The sequence below is a fragment of the Sinohyriopsis cumingii genome, unplaced genomic scaffold (genome assembly GCF_028554795.1).
Source record: "Sinohyriopsis cumingii isolate HCF-2022 unplaced genomic scaffold, ASM2855479v2 utg001292l, whole genome shotgun sequence".
In the NCBI taxonomy this organism is placed as follows: domain Eukaryota; kingdom Metazoa; phylum Mollusca; class Bivalvia; order Unionida; family Unionidae; genus Sinohyriopsis; species Sinohyriopsis cumingii.
In genome coordinates this window covers 601,585-624,899 of record NW_028315979.1, presented here as the reverse complement: position 1 = coordinate 624,899, position 23,315 = coordinate 601,585, and the positions used below count along the sequence as shown (strand labels likewise).

The 23,315-nt window shown below is 35.7% G+C and overlaps 1 long non-coding RNA gene across 1 annotated transcript; it reads right to left on the bottom strand.

The window, feature by feature from the left end:
* Window positions 1–205: 205 nt before the first annotated feature.
* Window positions 206–22,023, bottom strand: LOC149772677 (uncharacterized). Its single transcript, XR_016417621.1, has 2 exons — window positions 21,684–22,023; window positions 206–525 (listed from the first exon to the last, which is right to left on the bottom strand). It is a non-coding gene; the product is annotated as an uncharacterized LOC149772677 (long non-coding RNA).
* Between the last annotated feature and the right edge of the window lie 1,292 nt (window positions 22,024–23,315).

The window sequence follows — 23,315 nt, the reverse complement described above, 5'->3', positions numbered from 1 at the left end:
GAGTAGAAAGTGGCATTAAAACTGAAATCGTGAGAAGTTTCGAATTCGTAAGCCCAACAACCCTATTGAGCTGGCTAAAATTTATTCGACATTTTACTCTTCACCCACATATGGGAAGTATCACTTGAACGCCAATATCTTTTATCACAGGTATATACATTCTGTGATGCTATGTAAATAATTCTGACGAACAATAAGATAGCGATTAATAATGAAAAGGATTTAATCTACACCCTGGACATCAAGACACATAAAACGCATTAAACAAAGTGGTCTTAAGATGCTATGCCTGCATTCATTTTGATAACAGGAAGTGATTAATTCATCTGAAGTATGCGCGTGACAATTGAATCCTTGTCCGTTTCTTCCGCCCAGCACGTGCTCTCTAGGAGGCGGCCAATATCATGTTTTTCCACAGAGCTAAATTCTGATAGTGTCAGGGGAAAAAATCACTGCCGGACGGAGTTCTCGCCTGTTCTAAACGCTCTGTTGAAAGGAGACCCATCTCATCCCCAAGCCAGTCCCCTACAAAGGTCAAAGTTTAGAAACATGAAAAACTTGGTTGCAGGCTTTTGTGTATCCTGAATTACAAACTAAATTCGTTGAAAAGCTCCCTACTCAGTCACATGTACAAAACATACCGATAAAATGTACATGTAGTTCGATGCAATGTACACGTATGTAAACATTTACACTTTTTAGCAGTCTTATTTTGAAACTGGTCCTAACTTTTGAAGAATAAAAAATACACTTTGAGAAAAACACAACATCAATTCGAAAACAGAAAAAAAACCAGCAGTAATAATAATAATAATAATAACCGCAGCGCTCATGGGAATGATAAATCAGTTATGAATAAGGAATGAAACAACGGACAAAAAGTGATCGAGTAAATGAATAAATTAATGAATTAATATTTACTATGAATTTAATGAATGGACTAGTGAAAGAGCAACCAAATGAATCGGTTAATTTACCAATCAGTTTAACACACAGGTGAAAACAAAATCAATAAAGAAGGCCTCATAAAATCTGTAACTTCACAACACTTGATTTGGGAGTAAAATACTTTCTTTGACTACGAAGATTGTTACCGTTTTCAGCAGGATTTTGGACTTGAGATTATTTCACTGTATCGTACATACTCGCTTATAAGTCGAGTCCAGCTGCAAACTGCGCAGACCCAGATCTGCTGTTGCATAATGGTCGGCAAATCTGGGTCTATGCAGTTTGTTAGGAGCAATCTATAGAACAAACAATATAGACCCTCATCTGCAGACGCATTATGTTACTTCACGTTAGGATCTTTGTTGTTTACAGTTTGACTCGTCTTATAAGCGGTAATATTGGCACGTTAAAAGTAATAGCGCCGACGACTTTTATGTTAATATTATTAATTGTTGTCTTCTTTAATTAGTCACGTGCTAATACTAATCTTAGCTAAAGTTCATAAGATGTGAGAACGATAAAGTTTTAAAGGACTACATTAGAACTTTGGTACAGGATGTCTATTTTTCGCTAAGTTCAAAAGATGTGAGAAAGCTAATGTTTTAATGTACTACATTAGTACATTGGTACAGGATGTCTGTTTTTCACTAAAGTTCATAAGATGTGAGAACGCTAAAGTTTTAATGCACTACATTAGTACATTGGTACAGTATGTCTGTTTTTCACTGTCTTGTGTCATTGAAGGGTCTGTTTGATGTACTGTATGTATATCAATACACAAGAGCATAGACTTGTACCTTTCCATCGCTTTGTACTGATGGAACGAAAGACGTTCACAGGAAAGAAAACAATTAAAGAGACACCGTTATCACACACACACACACACACATATACACACGCACGCACGCACGCACGCACTCACACACGACAGTGATTACAAATCATTATAGTCCTTCACCTGAGGAGTACGGTTATACTAGTCAGTATTGGCTTAGATCTTTCTAGCATTCAAACCGTATCTCTTTTTACAGTCTACCAACAACAACACACCAATGTTATCTTATTTTACATTACTATCAATTATGTTTATTCAGAAAATAATACGCTTGTACAGGTAATTGGTAATCTATATAAGCAATGATAGATCAGTATTTTTCAGGAAGAAAAAAAAAACCTGTAAGTTGTTTTGCCTTTGAAAAGATAAAGAAAAAAGAAACCTTTATCAAAACCTTTTATCTGTATCTTGGGAAGAAAACTTATCAGCTAATTCCATATTGGTGTCATACCTTGCTACTTTTGAACTGACCTAAATTAATAAAATGAAAGTAGATTGTTTGTATTCTGTAAGGACATTACATGAACTATTTAAAAACTAATTTTCTGTTCCAATTTGGACCAGGTAACTAGAAGGGTATGTACTTTAAAAAAAAAACTTGGAAAGATCTTACGAATGTGTACATGTAGTTCGTTTCTTCTCTCATAATTGTTTCAGACATTATTGACGAAAATCAGAGCTAAATATACAATAAAGTCATTCAAGAATATACAGTGTCCCCCCCCCCCGGAAAAAAGGAGAAACAAAACTAGTTCGAGTCTCGTGATGCTATCTTTAGAATAGTGTAACGTACGTTATGAGATATAAAGGCGCCGTTGTACAATTAACTGGGTGCTATTACGTTTCTGACACGTTCTTTTGGAACCAGGAGATATATATCAAATTAATGACAAGATACCCATCAAAATTTACCACAGGTGAGAGAATGTTCCCTGCAACGATCACAGGTAGATATTTTATGAATGAATACCTTTTATGAATGGGTAAATAAATATACACACGCAATTAAAGTACAAAGAGAAATATAATTAGCCCCTTTTGTGGTACAGAAACATCAAGTTGACTACTGTTCTGAAAGAATAGTACGTACCTACATATTAGCGGCCTCGACCTCTATATTTTGGTGATTGCTGCTACTTCGTAGAGGCAAACAAAAAGCAAAGTATAAAACACGTATTTTTTAGAAAATGTAAATAGAAAGCAAGTGATGGAATACAGTTTTTGTTTAAACAGATTATTGTCACAATAGAATACAATGGGACTGGGCACAAGTTATAACAACTTAAATTAGCCCTCCCCCTACATGATAAAAGTATTACAACATATTCAACATGATAAACATAATAATAATGAAAAATGACTGGAGAAATGGGGGGGGGGGGGAAGAGAAAAGGCAGGCACAATGACAGTAATCACGATTTGCGAAAGTTATTGAAATCGATCTTCCTGTATCAGTTATTTATTTGTACACATGATCAAACATTCTATGTTTCATTCGCATCGCCCTTTGCAAAGCAGCAATTCTAAGCTAATAATAGTTTCATATGAAACTAATTGAAAGTAATTTTGTCTTTTATTCAGTTGTTGTCAATCTACTTGGGAGAGACATGAAGAAATGTCTGGTGGTTTCGATCCTATCGCAGGAACAAAAAGGGGCGTCAGTAAAATGAAAGCGGTAAATATCAGCTTTTAATGAACTTACATTATGTCGTAATTCAGTATGGATACTATCGAGCGTTCGATTAAGAAAACATGTCATTTTGCTATATACAATATATGGACATAAACACTTTTTCAAAGCACCGTAAGACATGCTATACTGAGTATCCTGTTCGATATTTTTCCACAAAGATACCGTTGAAGGTGTAAAATATGATTGGTTAGAATTTAGCCGAAAGTGCAAATGACTATATTATTTGAACGTCGAAGGTTATAATTTTTCTGTACGGACACAAAAGGAGGGAGTAATTCAATGAGATAGTCTGTAGTTTGGCTCATTTTAATGTTGTAGAGTGTTGATAATTTTTGTCTTTTTCTTCTAGACTGCAGGCTTTCCAATCCTGTTTCAAAATAGAAAGATTGCCTACTAGTGTATTTTGCAAGTCATGTAGCTATTCTTGCCGCATGAAGCTGTATTTTTTCCTTTTTTTTCTGAATCGACCAACGTGCATCCGTGTCAGACAACGCTGTCATATTCCAAGATAGGACTGATAAAAGTTATATACAGTGGTTGATAAAATTTGCCTGCTAAGACTGTATTTTGGTTTTCGAAAATTGGTTGATGATTCTGTTTTAAAATGATATAAATGTGACAAGTTCATTTGATATTTGCTGAAAGTAATAATCCTAGATGTCAATGATAATCCACATATTTAAGTTCAATATTACCAAAAAGAAATTCAGGATTATTTGTTACGTTTTTGTTTGTGAAAAATATAGCTACTGTTTCTTCTGGATTAAACTTTAAGAGCTATTGCTTGGACTAATTATGTAGTTTTTTAGATCATTATTCAAGACTAGCTCTATTTCAGCACAATAAGGCTATGAATAAGGCAGAGATGCCACGTCTGCAAAAGACGAATGAGAGAGTTTGCATACATTAAAAACAAGAGTGGTCCAAGCACGGATCCTTGTAGCACACCGGCATTTATAATCATTTCCCGTTAATAATTATCATGCAAAAGGACCGTTTGTTTCTTAAATAACTTTCAAATCATTTTTCACCAGAAACAATTTAGATAATATGCCTCTGTGCCAGACCCTATCAAAAGCTTTTGATAGATTACAAAATAAAATACACGCATTTTGAGATTGTTCTAATGAATTGCATGTACTATCATACATTTCAGTAAGCTGAAAAAGTTAAGTGACCAGGTAAGGAATCCTGATTGATACTTATAAAAAAGATGGCATTCATGAAAGCAATTATATACTTGTTTAAAATGCATCTTTCGAAGATTGTTTGCGAAACAGCTAAGTAAAGATAATGGTCCAAAATTGGCAACCTCGTGTGGATCACCTTTTTCAGGAATGATAACTGGAAATGTATTTTCCTGCAACGTTCGACTATTAAAGCATTGAAAGTGGTGCTGCTATTGCTTCACTGACGCTTTTAAATATTCTATGGCTTACGCCATCAGGCCCAGTCGCCTTACTGACAGAAATTAATTAATGATATCTTTTATTTCTTTTTCAGTACTAGTAATTTCGTTTCGGGTATCAGACAATCATTTTTTGAAAAAATAGGAAGAGGAACATTACAATCACCAATAGCTGAAACTGAGGTGAAATAATCGTTTAATAAGTTAGCCTTTTCTTTTTAAATCATAGATGCAAAACGAAGGATGGTTTGTTGTACCTATTGTATCTATAAGTGATGGAATAATGCAAAACGGTTTTTATAACTTTTCAAAATGTTTTAGGAACATTTTTTGAGAGTCTGGAATAATTAAACCTTTAAGTATTCTGAGTGTGATAAGTTGTTTTCTTAATGAGATATGACGCGTGTTTATGAGTTAGATATTGGAATCGTTAAGGGGCGGAGAATGTCAAAATTATATGACTCTCATACGGTTAGAAATTGTTACGTTTGCTTCCAGATTACAAGGATTTTCAAGGTTGTTTGACTTTATTAATACACTGTCACGGCGAAATAAAGACGGCAACATATATTTATGTAAGTATATAATTACGTTTCTCAAGACAGCTGTCAGTAGCTTGCATTCAAAAGAAAGAACAGTTTCAATTTCCACCATTTTTCGTACTAAATGATCCATACTGGTCAATTCATTCTAGAGAGCTGCAGACGGGCGCCATGAAGTGGAAGATTACACATTGACCAAGAGAACTGAAACAATTCTGTCATTACGCCAACTAGATTTCGACCAGTCAGCTGTTGTTTTGACAGTATTTGCTTTAGAAGTAGATTACAACAAAATCCATTGTGCGAAAGTTGGTGAGAATCGCCTGAGACAATTAAAACACTTATTTCATATGTAAGTTGGAAAATTTATTTTTGTGAAAAGTAATTACGTGAGTATAAAATTATTTGCTGGCACCTTCCCTTTAGCACGACAATATAACAATAAAGCTTTAGCCCTGAAACTAGCCGCATAATTTGACCAATGTAACATTGCCCGGCCATATGAAAAATTACAGATTTTACATTCTTTGTCTCCTAACTTGCCAGGTGTCTGACTCCTAAAAAAATTTGACAGCTAATAGAAAGCGAATCTTCCTCCATATTAAAAAAACGACGCCTGCATTACTTTCAAGTGTCATTGTAAATGCAGACATGAATAAGAAATCGATGGCTAAGTGTGAAACAGCAACATAAATTGTTCACAATACTTACTAATTTTAGTGTCAAGTATTCGGCACCATATCTTTGCAACATGTTGTTGACTGATAAGTAGGTAGAGAAGGCATAAGTTATTTATGACTGACGCAACCCAAATGAAACGTTAAGTGATGTTAAACGTCGGAGTTTTTGAGGTTAGAAAATGCATTCAGATTTTATTTTCCATATGCGATGCTGCGTCTTCCGGGATGAGTACGTAACAACATTAAATTTTTCACGTACACACTTTTTACCCGATCTGGACGAGTGGACGAGTGCTTTTTCCTGGTCTCTGACTACGTTTTCCACAATGCTACATTATATGCTCGCTTATAAGTTTGATCAAACTGCAGGCAGGATGCACCCTGATCTGCCGTCCAAAAATGTGTTGTTTGAATTATTATTAGCAGCCACAACAATAATATCAACAACTGTTGGTATTACTACTTCGTTTACCGCAAATCCGTGTACTGTTACAGCACCAATAATAACAATATCACTACTGCTACTACAATGACTTGTGTACTTAATTATGCTAATTTAGGTGAAAGGGAAATTAAAAAACCCTATTGATCTAAAATTCTCTTTTTAGCATAGACAGTAAATGTGATATTTTGACCGTGAACCTGAAGAGACCCTTTATGTATCAGGAGTTAAATGTGCCCAACCTTGGTTACCATAAGCTAGTTTTATCATCCTTTTTTCATTTAAGTTATTTACTTATTGCATGAGAGAAAGCAATATAGGTGACGTACGTTCGTTTCTATTTTCCTCTTGAAGTATATCTGATGTCCTAAATACTGAAGTGATACAGACATAATTTTGTAACAGTTAAATTTTCGAAACTAATACAAAGTTTACATTTCATTGACATACGTATAGGGTTTCTGACATTTAAGTTGATATTATTTTGTAAAGAATGGAAGGACTGTTTATAGATAATTTTTCTGATGAACAGTTTCGAAATTGCGACCCTCGAGTTACGATTGGTGACACTTCACATACCTGGATATTTCTGTAAACGTTCAGCGTACTCGCTGTACCAAAATGTTTTTGTGCTCAAACATTTTAAAACGAATATTGCAAGTAGTTATTGAGAGATCATTTTGCAAGTTCATAGTGGTAAATAAACGCACTGTCATAAGGAAAATGAAATATCTTCCACCATAAAGCTTTTATTACTTTTTCACCCACCCGACTCTGCCCTCTGGCCCATCAGTTTCATCTCGAAAGGATTGATCAAAAATCTTACACCGTTTTTCATCTTAATGCTTAAAGGACTAATACTAAATGATTCGTAACTACAATGTATCATTTATATGCGTCTTAAATTTGAGGAATTTATTATAAGTTTTATGACTTTGTGTCATCAATCCTAAGATAGAATGTATGTATTTTCTGCTCTGAACGATTTAGCCAAAAGTGCGGAGCTTTACAATTCCAATTTTCGGCGTCGGATTTTTTTCTTCCGTCAGATATTTCAACGTTTCCATTTCAATAAAAATCTAAAGCTTGCAGTGTCAAGTAATCATCGGCACCATCATATCATCATCGTCATCATTAACATCAGATAGACAAACTGACAGACAGACAGACAACAACAGACAAATAATTGATAAACAAATAAATGCCATCAATAACAATTTGTTGACTAGCTCTTGCGGCTACTATTCTTAGAATAAATAACGCTACTTTCGCTGTGTACTTGCTTATAAGTCGAGTCCAACTGCAAGCGTCACTGACCCCGATCTTCCGACGCATTCTTGGGTCTGCGCAATTTGTTAGGGGTAGCTATTTGAACATCATAGACCCTGATCTGCAGGCGCATTATGCTACGACAGATCAGGATCTATGTTGTTTGCAGTCAGACTCGGCGTATAGCGGGTTCATACAGTATAACAAAGTGTGTAACAATCAAAGGTTACTGCTTCCTCTCCTTTTCACCTCATGTACATTTTGTTATCTTTGCATTCATTTAATGTGACCGGGTGGGACATCATGCTACATGTCTGCGGCATGATGCCCCAGTGCTAGATATCACTATTAACTGCCACAGTGCAGAGATCTTAGCGATTATGACTGATGAATTTTTTTTTAAAGCTACGTTAAAAATCCAAATCACACACACACACACACACACACACACACTTTGCATCTACCACACACACACACACTTTGCATCTACTATTTTTCTTTAAAATATTAAGGTTTCAATTTATATATGTAATAATTTATTCTGTTGAGAACACTTTCTTCCAGTTCAATACGATATATTATTACGACTCCATGGTCTTAAAATAGTTAATAGAAAAGAGTGAGAAGCAACAAACTTTGTAAAATTCAATAAATAATTTATTTTCTTTATAATACAAAGTGAGAAATGTAACAAGAACTTACAATATTGAGAAACAAATCCCAAATAATCCTAGAATTTCTAAAAAGTCATAATGATTCATGACTGGGAGTGCTGATGTGCCCGTTTAGTGGTGATGTACCGACAGTCTTTTTATTGAATTGCAACAATCCAAGAATATATTCTTATTTGAAATTTCACCATGAATCCAAGTCTCTATTACTTAGAATGTTATTTCTGGACATTTTGTATTTCCAGAGAAGAATAACTTGAATTATATAATTTGAATAAATAAATTCCAGCCCAAATGAAATACTGGACACAACAATCATAAACGGATTTTGCTCAGCTCTTGCATCACGAATAAATAATTTCAAGAAAAGGAAGAAAAGGTCACAATTAACATTTTCAAAAAAAACCCACAATAAACAACAACAACAGCAACAAACAATTGCCTAACGGAACATTTTATTCTGGAAGGTGTCAAATGTTTACAGGATAAAATCTTGCTTATAAATATAAGGTTTAATACTAAAATTATAATAAAAAACATAGTAAGCACAATGTCCTTGACTTCGACTAAGATAAAAATATTTTACTTCTATTAATAATTATCCTAATGTTAAACCCATACTCAGAGAGCGAATATTAGCTATGTGTTAATTCGTTCCAGAATAAAAAAAATCAATGATTGAAGTCAGGTAGAAAATGAACTTGATTTTGGACACGTTAGCTATTAGCTACAAAATTACAATTTTACATAACCGATTGCATATAATGAGATAAAAAGTATTTAAAAAAACAACAACAAACAAACAATGCAGATTATATAGACATACCAATATACTCGCCTATAAGTCGAGTGCAACATGAAATGTAAAAAATCATTACAAATCTTAGTATATCTTTAAAAACAGAGTCCATGGGTCCTGATGGTAAGATTAATCACTAGTGTAGCGCAGAAAAAGCTGTCGCACCGCATATTTCTCTTAAATTCTTTCCGTTGCGACGTTTCGTAAATACTCGCCTATAAGTCGAGTCAAACTGCAAAGTACATAGATCGTAATCTGCAGCAGCATAAAGCGGCTGCGGGGTCTAAGTTGTTTGTTCTACCAATTACTTCTAACAAACTGCACAGATTATGATCTCCTTGCGCATTATGCGACAACAGATTTGGATCTGGGCAGTTTGCAGGTGGACTTGTCTTATAAGCGATACTATTATTAAATGTCCCTCGCTTCAACCGCTAAGAAAGATAGAAGCATACACACTTCATAAAATGAAGTCTATTTAGTATCATATATTCATTTTCATGATAACATCGCTGTGATACAAATCAGCAAAAATGTTTTATGTGTTTCTCTAGGCATACAACAGATGTCATATTTTATGAGTCTAGTTTACTGTCTCGGTCGATTTTGTTTCTACAGTTTTACTATGTAAAAGTCTAGTGACCACATATCTCTATTCAGAGCTATACATATAATTTATTGTGTCACCCCTATATGTTATATATAACGTGCATCTCTCTTCCACTCGGATGTGAAATTATCTCTGCAATGGTTTCTTGAGTTTATATACTACATTTTGTAGATTTTACTGATAAGAAATCTTAAGAAATTTCTCTTAGTAAATTTCGAGAATAAATTATAAAGTTCGGTGCAATTGCCTCAAATCTGGGTTAATTGGCCTTTAGTGGATGTGTACCTCAAAGTATATCTGACTTGATGATTAAATATTCATTTACTTGGTATTTCAAAATGGCTGTTTAAAGGAGCCATGGGCGTAAAATATAGATTTTATGACCATATTTATATCATATGTTAAGGGCTAATCCAGCCATCCCTGAAAAATATAAAAGTCATGAACATGTAAGGAACATGTTAAAAATCACTATTAACGGTTTTGTGGTATGTGTCGTTGTAATAAAGCTGTACTTCTCGCGTTGGGCTTTCTCTGTCACCATCCAGGAGTTAAAGCCTGGAGAGGTCTGATATAATTAATATGCTCCTTGTGTGACCATTATTATTTTGAACTCGACCTATTTTCCAATCAAATACTCATACTTTGTGTAATTAGAGTGTAATGTAAACTATCAAAAGAAAATCTACACTCGATATACCTTGAAAATATTATCCATTAATAATCTGAATGTCATGAGGCATACGGTTTATTGTTCTCGTGTTACAGCTCTCTTTAATAAAACACGAAAAATACAAGGATAGTTTCGTCCTTCTGTTTCTGTATTGGAGTAGAAGCTTCATTATTCATTTGAGACATAAAAGGTTTACAATCTTTTTTTGACCCATTTCTGCTGTATATTCACATTTTTTTGTCTGAAATTTTAACTCGGTTCGAAAATCAGTCAGCTAAGACAAGAGTTGCAGATGCATGATTCGTCATGAATTCTGATTATATATATATATATATATATATATATATATATATATATATATATATATATATATATATATATATATATATATACCAGAAAATATCAACACCCACCGATCGAAATCCCCTCTGCTTACATTGTTTTCTCTCTTGTCTGCCTGACTCTGTTCGCCAGACTACTGACCACCGAGAGAGAGAGAGAGAGAGAGAGAGAGAGAGAGAGAGAGAGAGAGAGAATGTTTTATAAAGAATATTATGGTTAGGAGTAGTGTTAAATTAGGATATATATATATATATATATATATATATATATATATATATATATATATATATATATATATATATATATATATAAGATATGTGCTTCATGTATTTACGTCTCCGGTTAGGAGCTTAGATTTAAATGATAATTTGTTTCATTATTGTGAGTCGTTGTGGGGGAGACATTTCTCAAGCTGAGTATTTAGCCACTTATACAAGGAGCAGGCCTCATAGTGAACAGCATTACGAGATTTTATGGTAGAATAGATTAGTTTCGTAAAATATATCTTCTTCAGTTTCTTAACATAAATTCTGGAGGTATTTCAATGTATACGTGTTGGTAACCACCATAATTTATTTGGCTCTTGAACTGTTTGCATAAGGACGGCCGAACGCTGTGAAACGGATTGAATTGGCAAAGTCGCATGGATAATACAGACAACTTCGTGACCTAGGGTTGTTGTATTTTTTTAAAAATATTCTTTATAATTGTAAATGCAAATGCCTATTTTTTTCTTTCTATTGGTAATTTTTGTTACGCTTAATCATATGCAGTATTAACTTCCGTCAGCATTGGGCAGGACTATTTTATTTGTTGCTTTGAACAAAATTTAAGAAAATCTGTGTTGGTTGTGTGCTTTTAGAGAATCAGTCAAAAATGACGCAATATTTGTTAAAGATCAGATTAGTGGATTTCGCCAACTGATTAAAATTAGATCTCCACTGGCATACATGAATATCGGACAGCGACCACTTAGGGGCCATGTTCTGGTAACCTATGTTATTATCATAATTGCTAATTTTATCAGTCACTTAGATGAAGCCTTATATCTTCGCGTTTGGAGACTGAGCAGTGTGGATGAAGAGCATCAATGTGTACCGAACGATTTGATTAACTTTTAGATTTTTAAAAACTGTATTTCTATTGGCTAATTAAAAGGTCACCAGATCATGACTCCTAAGCGGTCTTCGTCAGATCTTCACGTAGGACAGCGGAGATTTGTTGTATAAGCATTTGTGATAGTGAAATCGGACATTTTCAGCTGTGGTTGTTCGCATGCTGGTAATGGATTTACACAACTGTATCACCCGTATTTTAGCAGTGATGTCGATATGAAGATGCAGCTTTTAATGATGATGATGATGATGATGATGAATGTGTTGCAGTTTCGTACGAGCGCTGATGATCTAAGTAACGTATGGTTTTGATAGAGATGAGTGATCTTTCTACCTGAATTTTCGACTGATTATGAAGTGCAAGACTGCGTTTTTGACGTGTTAAAGACATGTTTCGTTGAGAAGCTTATGTTACAGTTTGCTTTGAAAACTGTTGGGCATCAGAACAACATCGGCGATTGTCAACTATGGTTTTTCGTTATGCACAGATTGATGAATCAGGTTGAGATAATCAGTACTTATTGGAGAATCCCCGAAAGACCGTTCTTCGTACATGAAAATTAACTAGCAACATTGCTTGATGGACTATCGCATTATCATCTTTAAAACTGATTTGTTTGTGCTGTGAAAAAGGTAATACTATCTACCTTTGAGTTTCTGTGGTCATCCATTTGATATTGTTCAGAGTCTACTCTTTGGCGCCAAGCTACTTGATTCGGTCGCATACTGACCTAAAGCCTTTGTGATTCGGCTTGGATACCTGCAGGCGTGCCAGACTCTTTTGGAAACATACCGAGTGACATCATGAGTGTTAATCGTACTGGTGCTGGGGAGAAGAGGTACAATTCCTGACGTCACGTCTTAGCTGTCATGGAAGGGCGAATTTATAGACAGGAGTTGCTTTGTAACCTGGTATGATTTAAAGCCAACGCAGTGTGTTTGGGAGCTTGTTTAGTTTGGAAGCGCCGCGTTTCTTTGCCGATGTATTTGGGCGACTTGTTGCTGGTAGAGAGGGTGCTATGTCAAATGCTTGTAGACAGTATAATTTGAAATTTAGCGACGGTTTGTGTGGAAAACTGTTCGACCGGCAGTATCTTCGTCGTGGTAATTGTGCGACGTGCGGGGTATTTCGTGCGTATTATAACATAAAATCACCTCTTCGTCGTTTCGAAATCTCGACCATCAGATCCTAAGATCTTAGGGAAAATATCTACTGGCACTTGCTATTCAAGAGAAGAAATTTACAATTTGATTCAAATCGAGATCTCTGGCATAGCCGAGATCTGGCAGACAACAATATGAGGTGATGTTATGTTGACCTTTCAATTTAGCAATTAGATTAAGGCTTTCCCATGTATACAAATAATAAACGTTGTTCGGAACATATAATTTATAACGGTAACTCGACCTAACACGCAATGCAGGCTTATGAAAAATGAGTGGACCTGGAAATCCAAAGTTCGCTACAACAAGAACCGTTATCGGTACCAGTCAGATCTACAACAAGAACCGTTATCGGTACCAGTCAGATCTACAACAAGAACCGTTATCAGTACCAGTCAGATCTACAACAAGAACCGTTATCGGTACCAGTCAGATCTACTTAGCATAAAGCAGATACAGATTTGAAAAGATTGAATAAATTTTATACCGTTAACGCAGTCAGGACCGGAGTAAGGTCTTTGGGGGCCCTGGGCACAGCTAACATAGGGGCCCTTAGCTATCCTGCCCTTTCCATAGATATGGTTACAGTACTATTAACAACACTGCCTGTGAAATCAGACGATAATATACGGGGCCTCTTGAGCATCGGGGTCCCTGAGCACCTTGCCCACTTTGCTCTATGGATAATCCGGCCGGCCCTGAACGCAGTTAAAGGTACTAAACAGAGTATGTGTAGTCGATACCTGTTCATTATATCAATACTCCGTAGTTTATGAGCGGTGGTTGCTCAATGGCTAAAGCATTAGACTGAAGACAAGTTGTTGTGGTTGTGTTGTTGTAGGGTTTAACGCCATTTCTGAGTACACGATAGGCTATCCATGGTGGCCAGTATAACCGGTGCAGGAAGAACCCTGGAAAACCCAGGAAAGAACCACCGACCCACGAGAAGCTACTGCTGAGCTTTCTCACGTACCCACGTTAGCCGAGCCTGAGACTCGAATCCACGCAGACAGAGGTGAGATGGCAGTGATCCGGAACGAGGAGCGCTTTAGACCACTCGGGGCCCCACTGGAGACCAGAAAGGTGCTGGTTCTATCCCCACCACCAGATCATGAAATCATCTTGATAATATAAATTCAATATGGGAGGAGTGCGATCGTAGCTAAGAAATCCTCACTTTATAAACTTTACCGAATCAGTCGCGTTTGCTGGAGGGATTTAAATGTGTTTATTTATGTGTTGTTATATGATTAAAACAGACGTATGTCATTTGTAATGTTAATGATACAATGATATAATTATGTTAAAACTGAAACGCGAGATGCTAATCAACAATAGTTTTTTGAACCCGTACTTACTCGTTTATAAGTCGAGTCAAACTGCTAAAAGAAACCCAAAGATTATGACCTGCCGTAGCATAATGCGCAGATCAAGTTCTATATTGCTTGTTCTTACTCCTAACAGACTGTACAGACCCAAATCTACCAGCGCATGATGTGACGGTAGATCTGGGTCTTAGCAGTTTGCAGTTGGACTCGTCTTATAAGCGAGTTCATACGGTATATGTCTCAATAAATCGGTGACTGAAGTGGACCCATCGCAGTAATAAATACTAAGCGAATGTATAGTGTTTCAAATTGCCATGTAAGTGCAATTTTCATTCAATCTACCATCTTTGCTCACTTATTAGACGGATCCATGTAATTATGTTTTTAAACAGGCAACCACTAGTTATTTCTCCACTTGATGGAAATGGCTGAACAATGTTCCGTTCGAGTAATTATGTCCCTCTAGACTGGCTACTCTCGACATAAATGTCGAAATTTTATTTCCCCTAAGTCCGGTTTAGGGAAGTTTCACCGTTTTATGTGCTTGATCTTTTGGAAGTATCTAATTTTATGATGCCATTTAAATAACATATTCGAATCTCAGAATTTTTTAGTAAAACAACAAACAACCTTCCTAACAATGTAACATAACAACGACTGTCATTATTCTGCCCCTATACAGCGACAACCAGTAATTTTTCTTCAATGCACAAACCGTCCTGTCTCAAATTTTCTTAAAAGTAATGACACACTAAGGTACACTTATTCTATATACAATACGATCTGAGCTAACTTTGTGGTTCAGAAATTAAACGAGGAAACGTATTTTAAATTTTTTATTTCTCAAGTTGCACTAAACTAAGGGTGTTGTAGCTCATGGAACATTTAAAGTTGTATTCATTGGAACCTTGAGATAGCGTCTTCTGTTGTAACATAATTCAGATTGTCGAAATAAGAACGTTGATTGGATGATCTCATATTTTATGTCCAACCAAAATCATGATTATTGTTTGTCACAGTTGTCAGAGAGATTTATGAGAATAAAATCAATTAGTTCCCCTGAGTTGATGCAAAACGGCGTTATCAATCCCATTAAAATCGTCTAATATTACAGAAATAATAGATTTCCAGAAATCCATGACTCGCGACTACGGTTTAATGAATGCCTCCTGAAAATCTTTACAAAAGAAGACATCCAAGACTTTTATTGGTTTATGCAGGCCATTAGGGAGACGACTTGGGGTATCTCCACTTGAGAAATAAATTTATTAACATGTCAGAATGATAGATTAGTTTGATTTCTGAAATATAATTTGAGAACATATAAACGACATGCAAAGTTGGTGGTCCTACTGCTTTGAGCTTAAGCCTCCATGTCTAACTGATTATCATTGTTACTATTACATACATATTAAATATCTCACAACTCTCAAATGATTACAGGAGTTTTGTGTTAAGACTTCAAGACAAATGGGAAGATTCTTCTCAATGAAAACAAACTGAACCGGTTAATCATATCATATTTGAAACCGCGCTATTTTTGTTTGTCCAATCTGGCCTAAAAAGGCTTTTTTTTTCCAGACTGAACACAGCTAAACTTCACAATGCTCAAAAGAGCTTCGGGTCTAAAACATTTTATTCCAGTGTTTGTGATGTCTCGGATAAATGAATACCCTTTAAACCGTGACCGAACAAATTATTCGAGTGAAAGCGAATGTTCGAGCGAAAGCGAGTATTCGAGTGAAAGCGAGTATTCGAGTTGTCAAGGTTTGACGCTGACTGCATACAATAGGCATTAAAAGTTCGATTTCAACCAGGACTGAACTTATCTGGTCTCTCGTGCCCTCTGATGGGGCTGTTGGCAAGAAAAACTCGTTTTCGCGATATGTTTTTCAAAACTAGTGTTTGCAGAATAAGTTATGGACATTTGCATAAAGGGTGAACTCTTTCCAGTTCTTTGAATGGGATTTCAAATAAAATAACACGAGGTGTTAAATTATAGATCAATGTGGTCTCGAATTACCGTTGTGCATCGATTAGGTTTCCTGTATGATCTAATTGTTTATAGTTTTCTAAAAATCGGTGATTACTATTGCCTATCATTAGTAGGCATAGGGGGAATTATATGGTTCTATTGGAATTTAACATTATTTTGGCCATGATGGAGTCTTATGGTAATTTAAAATCACATTTTCCCACGGTATGGAGCCCTATGGGAATTTAACATGGCTACATAATCTACTTATTACACACTCTTTGCTCAAATACCACATAACAAGCTTTAGAACCAATAAAATATGGCTTCCAGCTAGGCACCATATAGGACCTAACTTTATAAATGATCTCTCTCTCTCTAATACCATAATTCAAATATATTCCCTGATGACGCAACTATCCACCATATGTCTCACCGTTATCCGAACGGACACTAATTAAAATTAACTCATGCCCGCCCAACCCAACAAGAGAGGTTAGCCATCGCAAGCTACCAATTTATTGCGAGCCTAGGTCATATGTCAGTCTTAACGGTTACGTGTCACGCTGACCATGACAAAATATTCTGCGACAAAACAGGTACAAAACGTTTGCACCATTACAACCGCAACTTCAGGTACTTAATGCGTGAACACATGAAATACAAATTAGACATGTTTCGCAAATATTATTAATGTTACCCGGTGTGTATGCTCATGTGTGCGCATGCTCATGTGCGTGTGTGAGCGAGATATGCAGATAATTTAAAAATGCAAGTAATGCAATAAATTTGTATTTTAAGGATTAAAACAGCACACATATATAAAGACAATAATATAGTTGCCCAATTAAAGGTGATGGGATGTCGCTCAAAACCAAATATGAAATAACAAACAAATAGGAAGTAGAAAAGAGGGGTAGGGAATGATATCTTTTTCATATAATACACACATATCATCACTCATACAAAGGAATAAGCTATTATTTGGTTTTCATGCATATATATATATATATATATATATATATATATATATATATATATATATATATATATATATATATATATATATCAAGGGAGGGAGTAAAATTTTGGTTTAAACACGCAAAACAACATTGAATGGTGCAGGTGGTGGAGTTTATTTTTTTTATACATGACCATACAATCGCATACAAAGGGAAAGTAGGATATATTTTTGTTTTCATACACAAACATAAGATCACAGATACAAAATAAATGATTAAGTGTGATATTGTTTACACACCAACACACTCGCAGCATCACACAAAAGGAACGAGTATGTTTTGAAAACAAACGCATCATTTTTGTTCAGAAAAACATAAGTTGACATTAACACTACTCGACGATCCGACGGTTGGTACGTGCACCAAAACATGAATTACCTTGAAGCCGGATGTCAGCTAATTTTTCGGAAGAGTCTACGATTGTTTTATAAAAATGGGATTCCAATGCAGTAGCATCCCGTCCAAAAATAAATGCACGAGGAAGACAAAGAAAGTCTCCACTTCAACCACCAATAAAGAATCAATAAATACAATGAATAAGTAAACCACAACAGTAGCCAAGACGAAAAAGGTGATAAAGACGACGACCACATCCACAACCAAAAGAAAACAACGCATTGCAGTAAGAACGCGCACGTACCTACGGAAACATCGAATAGCAGCCACTAATCAAGCATCAGCCTCACTAGTACCATCATTAGCGCTAATGTTCTCTCCTTATTTGTTGATGATGCCAGGTTAACTCCATTTAAGAAAGGTACCTTCCAAGCTCTTGAAGACTTTCCCGAAATGGACACTCACTTCAAAAACTGCTTCTTCTTTTATGTATTCTTTTAATTCTTCCTTTTTACTTCAGCTCTGCGAGTAAAGTATCACTGCCTATGAACAAAAACATATCAGGTGTGTTACATCTGTGGAAACAAAATCTCAATCGATTTAGTCCAATGCAAACATCTTCGTTTTCTCGTCGTCCTATGTTTAATCCAATTTCATAAGCTAAAGTTTGTACGTAGTCCAGCCAACAGTTGGACGTCTTTTGTCTTATTTACCATCACAAGCTGCCACCCCCGAGGAGACCATGGCATCGTCATCATCGTTGACAAAAGACTAACATAATAGGACAGCTATTAATATGTATGCTTTTTCAAATACTGCGATGTGTTGTCTACGATAACCAAAGCTCTAACACCGATGCGAAAAGAGATCATTCAAAACACTCCAAGATATAATCCATACTTTATGTTGGAACGTGTTAAACGATCTGTTCCAACGACGAAGACACAGAAACAGCAGTTAGGACAAATTCGTCACATTCTTCTATTTTGAAAAAAATAAGTTCCATCAGACAAAATGAAAAAGTGTTTGTTCAGTCAGTAGGGATTATTCCAATGTTGACAGCCACATTGCTAGCCTAAACAGCTACCTTCGTGTTAAAATGCGATAGCTGGTCCCGCTTATGCGGAAGTTATGGAATCAGATTTTTAAAATCAAAATGACAGATTATTCTCGAGGAATATGAACCATACAAAACAATAGTCCATGAAAGTGCGAAAATTAATCTTGGTTCCTTAAAACGGTGGGTAGATTTCCAGCAGTCATACGACCAGCGAACAGTACATTTGCCACATACTCCTAATATCAAGGAGATAGCTCAAGTAGAATGAGAGATACAATCTTTGATTGATATATCAATTTCACCAGAAAGCTGCAGCAAAGTACCCTCAATACTTTGATCATGGAAGAAAGCAGCAAATACGGCGGCAACGAGGAAAGCCACATCCACTGCCGCTACCAATGTTACAGACTTTTGTTTAGAAGATAATGCATTACGAAAGATAGCTGATGAAAGCGTCCCCAAACGAATGCAAAGGTGAGCACTATTTGCTTCTAGGCGTTAGCAACAACCATCCACGCACATCCTACAGTGAGAAAATTCGTTTAGTATTTCAATGAACTTATATCCCCCGATACAATGTGATAGACTTGATCAACTATTAATTTAGATACCGTCAACAATTTTAGCTTGTTGTGATATCAGCCGGTCTCACTATGACCGCGTGTACCCAGTTTTACTGATGATGCCATAGTCAATATACAACTTTGCTATGGATTTAATATCAGCGAATCTTAAAATCAATGCATATATTCGGAGAGCTCTATGAACACGGTGAAGTGGAAACATTAAAAGACATAGAAGGAGGAGATACTAAAAGGCTTCATCCCCACTTGCTAAAAGACCAACTCCAAAGGCAACATCCAGTCTCGCAGACACTTAATATCCTCGACAAGAAAGGAAATTATAAGATCACAGAGATGCTCTCGACCCAATCACCATCAGAAACCGCAAAGAAGGAAGCGAAAAAATAATGAAGAAGCATCGATCACGCCAGTTTTGCCATCATTATCGACTTCCATTACTTGCAAACGCAAAGCATCGCAACAGTAGCTATCACAATTACAGAAAAGCATCAGAAATTGTTTGACTTACTGAGCAGCATGGACAAATGTTTTTCTGCCTTTGCTACTAACCCAAACATGCCTCTAGCTACATGAACGCCAGTCACCGCAACCGCACGGAACAATTGGAATGTTAGTTATTTGAAACGATACGAACTGAAATATGAAAGATTAGTTTTATTTCACGTTACCAAGTTAACTATTTTTAATGTGTTCTTATCAACAACTTGTGTCATTTACTACATTCCACACAACTCAACCACGAGGCCGAATAAATTAGCTTTGATAGAAATAATTCATCCAACTCAAGTCTTGAATAGCACTCGGAATCAAACTAAATTCTTCGTAGAAATACTTGACAATCAAGTAAAAGAACAGTTTGACCGAATAACTTCTGGCTTTAATGAATAAAGATACTATCGACAGCCAGTTCCAAACGAGATGAAAATTTAAGACGGAATATTCTTTTAATGCACGACATATCGTCGACACGATTTCAAATAGTTAATGCCACGTTTCACGATACGCTTTCCAAAACCAACAAGCGTTTGCTAATCTACTAGCATGCGGATACTCATCGTCAAATAACGGATTTTTCCCAAAACAAAAGGCAGCTTATAAACGTTTTTCCAAGTTTATTTGCTATTTCGGGATGAAAACACGAACCTAGCTTATTAATTGAAAGATTTAAACAGGTTCACTTTTTCAAACGATTCTCGAGCGACTTGCATCCCATATACTGAGGAGTAACTCGACAACGAGGAATTGTTTGGGGAGTATGTTAAGATTAGTCTTTTGTACTGTTCTATTAGTCTTTAAACCTTTCGTCGTTCAATGATAGCATCGTTCGAAATGCCATACCCTTGCAAAGAAAATGCAACTCATTTAATTCACGACTCTTTTTCAAACAGCCATTATTGAGTGCTGCAAAAACTGTTGATCTAGACAGGAAATGAACTTTTTGGACCACATCACACGCATGCCAAGCAGCTTCTTAGCGCAGCAACAATAACGATGCAGAAAGAGATGCAGAAAAAATATTAACGGATAAGACAAGAAGGAAAGACAGAATAATCAGGGCCTTCGATGTTATCATTACTAGATTAAAAATTAAAATTTGCGGCACAAAGAATAATACAAATGTTTCAAGACGGAACTCGATCTGTTTGCCATGCCACGATGCAAGAAACCCTTTGGGTAGAGTACCATACAGTGTCGTCTCATAAAACATATCTTCACAGTTTCGAAATCAAGGAACACATCGAAACTACATCGATCTGCATAACAATTACCTCTACCTGCTAGTGAAAGCCATCCAAAACGACAATGCAAATCCAACTCAAGATGCCCCACTCGCTCTTGTTTAGTGAAGTAGATTTGTATCTGAACAACAAACTAGTCAGCATCAGTATGGACACTTCCCCATATAGGGCCTCTCTAGACTGATAAGTTCGGGGTTTTGTTTTACATTTATCCCCGAAGTGTCTAGCGTGCAGATGGAAAGCTAACTTATGGTCATGAATAAGTCATTGCATTGATTCTCCTACACAACGGGTGTGAAAAAAACCGTCAAGAAAGCATTGGGCCATCTTGATTTCTGTACTAATTACAAAAGTACATACAAATAGTTTTGATTTGAGCAGTTTTCTTATGATTATTTCTGAACTCTGTTTAAGCTTGTATATAGTTAATTATCAACAGTACACATACCTTCTGACCTAGAACAGATCCAATGCTGCAGAGTTAAGGTGAAACCAAACTTACACTGTGTAGTACTTAAAATATCCGAAAAAGCAGAAAACAGCATATTTGAATTATTCACACAGTAGCAAAACAAATATTCCAATTGGAAAGAAGACTACTTTGTTCCAACCTGCCCTCAAATGAACCAGTGTTTACCTGCCTCAAACATAGGAAATGTATCAGTATCATGCGCCATCTGTATTTTGTGGCTGAGAAATGGCAACACAAAATGTTTGTCCCGGATAACATCTGTTGCACAGTTCTAGTCCACATAATATACATAAAGTTTTGTGCCAAATTTAAGAATGAGGCACACAGGAACATAATTAAAAATTTGCATAGGTTTATATTCTTCTTGATTCAAGCCGCATGGCATGTCACCTCAGAGGAAGCGGATCCAATATGTTTTCTTCAAAACTTTTCTCGTTTTAAATTTTCTCTCTAATTCGTTGTATACATTTGCTTTATTTCCTTCCTTCTTTCACAAATTAAATATACAGTGCTTTTTAATTTCTTTCTTTCTCGCTCGTACTTAAGAAACGTTAATATGCTGACGTGTTCTGACGAATCTATTTGCAAATGGAAAATAGTGCATTCCTTCCACACCAACATGGATATCATGTGAATATTAATGGATACAGCAGATGCAGTATAGATATAACAGGCGGACCTAGAAATTTTATTCTAGTAAACATGTCCAACAATTTACACAACGGTGGGAAGTTTCATGTTTCCCTGTAAACTGATGTACTGAAACCCAGGGCGGAAAAACAGTTCGTCTCTCGTCTATATCTTGCATGTCAGAAAAAAAGACAGAGAAAAAAATAATTTGAGAGGTTGGCTTTTTTTGTCGCGAGCCAACGGTTTGTCGGATCATTTAAACACGTAAAGCGTTGCGCACATTAATCATTTTTGCCCATTTTTTGCCCACTTTTGATAAGTTCGAAATGTAAAACAGTTTGCAGAAGGCGTACAAATCTGGAATGTACCGAAGTAGTACAAGATAAAACAACAATTTCAGACAGATATGACAAAAGAAGTATATTAAATCCTGCTTGTATTGAAGAACTGAACTTGTTTCAGGAGAAGAAGAAACCAGTACACGAGTAACAGGTGAAACATGGCATGAGCACGTTGGAATTTTCATGTCAAACATTGATTTTATTTGTATTTGTTATACTTTCTTTAGGCCTTTATTATACTTTCTTTGGGCATTTCTTATAATTACTATAGGCCTTGATTATACTTTCTTTAGTCCTTTGTTACCGTTACTTTAAGCCTTTGTAATAATTTCTTTAGGGCTTTGTTATCATTTCTTTATGCCTTTCTTATAATTAATATAGGCTCTTGTTATACTTTCTTTAGGCCTTTGTTATATTTACTTTAGGCCTTTATTATACTTTCTTTAGGCCTTTGTTATACTTTCTTTAGGTCTTTGTTATATTTACTTTAGGCCTTTGTTATACTTTCTTTAGGCCTTATTATACTTTCTTTAGGTCTTTGTTATATTTACTTTAGGCCTTTGTTATACTTTCTTTAGACCTTTGTTATACTTTCTTTAGGCCTTTGTTACATTTACATTAGGTCTTTGTTATACTT